The sequence below is a fragment of the Lolium perenne genome, chromosome 4 (assembly GCF_019359855.2).
Source record: "Lolium perenne isolate Kyuss_39 chromosome 4, Kyuss_2.0, whole genome shotgun sequence".
NCBI classification, from domain to species: Eukaryota; Viridiplantae; Streptophyta; class Magnoliopsida; order Poales; family Poaceae; genus Lolium; species Lolium perenne.
Window position 1 is genome coordinate 58,994,494 of NC_067247.2, and position 4,932 is coordinate 58,999,425.

Sequence of the window (4,932 nt, forward strand, 5' to 3'; positions counted from 1 at the left end):
AACGGTAATCTGCATGTTATCTACATCATAAGTCAGGTTGAGCATCTCAAATTTGGACTACGAGCTACAATACGTCATAGCAAGCGCTTAAAGACCATGCCCGGGAGGCGGCGTAGCTGTCGCATCCCTCCAAGATACTCGCGAGGCTGGGTTCGACAACTTTGGTGTCCGCATGCTAGAAGAAGCTGCTCAGGAGCGCCTATCTGCACGAGCAGCTTCCCTGTTGAAGCTTCTCGCCTGGCGGCAGGTCCCCGTGCCCATGATCATCGACGTCATGCGTCGCCCGTATGAGTTCGCCGTCAATCGTCATGATTGCGCCGAGGAACATGGTGTCAAGGGGCTCGTGCTCTCGACATACGTCGACCAAGACGAGGTCCTACGGCCGGTCGCTGGGCAGCGGCGTGGGGGCTTTGTCAGGTGTGTACAACGCTTCGATTGAGCAACGCTTAGAAGATGCTTGTGTGCCGTTTTGTGTCATCAAGAGAGCAGCAGCAAGTGTGCAGAGATGGCGGCAAGCTGGCCCACTGATTGGAATGCCCGCGTGACGTCCAGTCGATTCTGCAGTTGCTCATCTGAGTCGATTTTTGCGTACCTACAATTACAAACCCGCGAAAGCCTCCTCCAATACGCCCGACTTGAAGCGGTGGTGAGGCTCCTTTGACGAGTCCCATGTAGGACCGGAGAAAAGATGCACATGGAGATTATCAAGGCTTGTGATGGATGTCATCGTCAAGGCGACCCGTCTTGCCTCAACGTTGAAGAACGATACATCAACAATGCATTGTGATTATTTATCTCTGGTCAAAATGGCACCTACATACTATCGCACTTTAATGCACCAACTTATGTGAATAGTTAAAACAAGATGGAAGAGACAAGACCCAATCAACCATAGTTCAAACCTTAGGTTTGAAATTTGATACTTTGATATCTCATAAAGATAGATTATGCTTCAGTGGGAGGCGATGCTCCTATCGGTAGCCAACGCGTGAGTATTCTTCCTATAAAAACAAAAAGACTTTGTTTAAGATCTAAGGGGTCAATACATGATACGCTAAATGTTTGTGACGGCAAGACGAAAACCAAAGTGCAAGCATTGAAGTTTTTTTAAGGTTTTGGGGTGGGTATGTGAATGAGACGCGCGCTGGGCTAGAGATGGCGGTGCGGAATTAGGGAAAGGTAATGCGGAGGGTGGAACTAAGAGCGAAATAAAGGGAAGGGTTCAATGGTCGTAATGTGTAATATGTGAATTTATGTTCCTTGGTGACATAGATTTTACACCCGATGCAACGCATGGGTATTTTTCCTAGTAGAGATAAGTTGTTGTAATATGAACGGTGTAGATGAACCGTTTTAAACCCTTTGTTGTTGTCTACTCCAATCTGTAACAAACCCTGTAATCTATCTGGTCATTTTGACCTCTATATAAACACGTAACGCGGCCGATCTCCAAGGCAGGCTTCCAACTATCTCATACAGAATTTCCACATGGTATCAGAGCTTGTCCTCTCGACATCCATGGCGAGCTCATCCACCAACCCCACCGCCGGAACCAACTTCGGCCGCAACATCACCGAGAAGCTGACCAAGAGCAACCATGTCCTATCGAAAGCTCAGGTCATGTCTGCCAGGGGTTCTCAGATGGAGCCCTTCCTCGACACCGAGCAGGCCCTGCCCGCCAAGGAGATCGAGGTCACCCGTGGCGACAAGACTGAGAAAGAGGCAAATCCCGCCTATGGTATGTGCTGGCAAGAGACCAGCAACTTCTGTGTTTTCTTTTGACTACCATGTCTCGTGAGATCTCCACACAGGTCGTCAACAACACTACCTCAGCAACGTTGTGGGCGGCCATCCAAGACATGTTCACCTCGCAGACGCGTGCTCGCACCATCAACACGCGCATTGCCCTCACCAATCTGCAGAAAGGGAACATGAGCATCACCGAGTACTTCGGCAAGATCCAAACCCTGGCGGACGAGATGGCCGCTGCAGGCAAGAAGCTGGACGAGGAAGACGTCGTCTCGTATGTCCTCACCGGCCTCGACTTGGACTACAACTCCATTGTCTCCGACATGTCCTCCCGTGTTGAACCTATCACCATCGCGGAGCTGTACTCGCAGCTACTCAGCTACGAGACGGGCATCGATCTTCTCCACGGAGGAGGCAACCAGTCCGCTGTCAATGCTGTTGTACGTGGCGGACGCAGAGGCGGCTTTGGCCGTGGTGGCGATGGCCGAGGTGCACCTCCACCTCCTCCACAAGGTTGTGGCAATGGAGGCCGCGACAACGGCAACTACGACAACGGCGGCTCCAACTACAACAACAACTACAGCGGGAACATCCACAACAGCAACAACGGTGGCAGTGGCAACAGGCCACACCCCCAGTGTCAGTTGTGTGGCAAGCTGGGTCACATGGCGCACAAGTGCTGGGAACGCTACAACCCGGACTTCGTCGGCGTTGAGGAGAAGAGCGTTGGAGCTGTCACTACTTCCTCGTACGGGGTTGATACCAATTGGCAGTCCAATTGGTACATCGACTCTGGCGCGACCGATCATATCACTGGAGACCTCCACAAGCGACCATCCGCGACAAGTCACTACAAGAGATCTCATATACTATGACGAAAATCCTCGTGACGGTGGTATGTAACGTCATGGAATATGGTAATATGTGACATTTCACATCAGGCGTCACAAATTCTAGAAATCCGTGACGATCACGTTATCAGCTTCACTCATTACCATATTCCGTGACGATGTTTCTAGTTTCCATGACAAACCTACTATGTCACAGAAGAATTTAATCAGCGGTGCTTGCATTTCATCACTTATTATCTAGAAGTGAGATACAATGAGGTGGGGCATAATGTTAGAACACAATAAGGAAAATTAATATAAAAATCATAATAAAGGGAAAATCGATGAACAAAAAGCCTAGCGGGGAGTTGAACCTTCAATCTTTGTTAATTTTGTAGTGTCTTCATCAAAAGAAAATTGATGTAAAAAATCTAGACCAAAATGCGCTAGCGTAAAGTGAGAACACATGCCATTTCGTGCGTGCACGAGGAGCTTTAAGGAAAGGCGGCCGCGACATGTTAGAAAGAAGAAAGATCAATTAAAAAACATCACTAAGGAGAAAATTTAAATCGATGTAAATAAATCTAGATCAAAAAGTTGCTCCAGCGGATAGTCAAACATGGGCTCTTCCATGCGCAAGGACATTTTTACTACCATGCGATAGTTTATGCCTTAAGTGTTTATTCTTCGGCTTTTCAATTTTGTAAAGTCAAGTCCAAATTTCAATACTAAGAGTATTTGCCGACAAATAATTTTTCCTCCACTGAAATAACTATTTCCTCCTGTTTTCTGAATTGTTTTCATGGTGTTTTACCACAAAAGATATATTTTCCCTCCACCAAAAAGTAGGGAGTATTTCCCTCCACACTTCTCCAAAATGTTGGTCATAGCTGACATATGGACGCACCGCTTCCAAAAATATTTCAGCCCCCACGACCTTATCCTGCGCGGAGGCCGAAGCGGAGCCATCGCCCCTCACACCCATTTTCTTGCTCCTCTCCCCGCTTATCGCCTCCGATCCAACTGCCCCAACCTGCTACGAAGCGGCGGCCGCCAGCTCCCCTCCGATCAACCCACCCAAACCGCTGCCCTCACCTATGATTCATCGGCCCCAGCCCGCTGCATCGCCGCCGTTGGCCTAACCGGCATGATGGAAGCCGCCCACCTCACCTGCGACATCCTCCTCCTCGCCCTGTTCCTGCTTCCTCCGACGAGCGAGGCCCTTCGCCCCTTCCCAACGCCCTCCCATATCGCCTTTGCCTCGACAACTTCTGTTTGACGACAAGTACAAGTTCAGATCATACCTCCGGTCTAATTATCGATTATCTGTGTACTTCGTCATAGCTTAATCGCTGCGAGATTAGTACTAGTTAGCAATTTGTTCCGGTGTGTTTTGCTACCCCTGATATTCTTACCGAAACTAAGGTTTCTGTAGCAGTCCAGATCATACCTCCGGTCCAATTATCGATTATCTGTGTACTTGGTTATAGATTAATCACTGCGAGATTAGTACTAGTTAGCAATTTGTTCCTGTGTGTTTTGCTACTCCTGATATTCTTCGTTTATTACTGAAACTAAGCTACAGTGTGCTGCATAGCCTTAGAAAATGAGTTATTTCGTAAACAAGGTACAACCTTGCACTTGAGGGCATATAGGTGTTCCTAAATTGAAATTATTTGCTTATGCCATGCTTGTACTCATCGTTGTGGAAATATAAAAATTAGGAACAGAGATTTTATATCATACTGTTTGCTATATCTCTGAAGTCTGAACCTATACATATAAATGAACATGTTAGTTTCAGATGCTTGTCATAATCGCTGGCAAAAATAAATATTGAGGTTCAGAATTTTTTAGCATCAGGATAGCATACCTACTGTAGTTAGTAAAACACGCATGGATCCAACCTTTTCCCTACACAGAGAAGAGTATTCCACATGCTGGTCAGTCCTGTATCAAGGCTAAAAAAGGGCTAAACCGGGTTGTGCTAATTCCAATTGGAAGCATCTGATTGATATACACATGGTAAATTGGTAATTCCTGAGGTAAATAGCTGAATTTCAGTACCTATGTTCAGGTTTTGGGTAAAGAGTTAGAGTCTACGAAACCAAATTCAGGTAAATAACCTTAGTAGTTACATCATTTTCAGTGCAGCCTCTGTATATATACATGTAGTTACAGTAGCATGCCACGGGTCTCACTTGCGAACCATCTTTGCTACCCTTTGACGAGAGCGTCCCTGCGCCCCTTCCAGACGACCTCCCCTGATTACAACTATGTTCTGAACGCATCCTTCCTCTGTTGGTTCAGTTCGACAATAAGGTAGCAGTATATTCTTTGGTGACTGAATTAA

General features: G+C 47.0%; 1 non-coding gene across 1 annotated transcript; it reads left to right on the plus strand.

The window, feature by feature from the left end:
- The first annotated feature begins 1,997 nt into the window (after positions 1-1,997).
- Positions 1,998-2,136, plus strand: LOC127297764 (small nucleolar RNA Z247). The gene has a single exon (XR_007849453.1). It is a non-coding gene; the product is annotated as a small nucleolar RNA Z247 (small nucleolar RNA).
- The last annotated feature ends 2,796 nt before the right edge of the window (positions 2,137-4,932 follow it).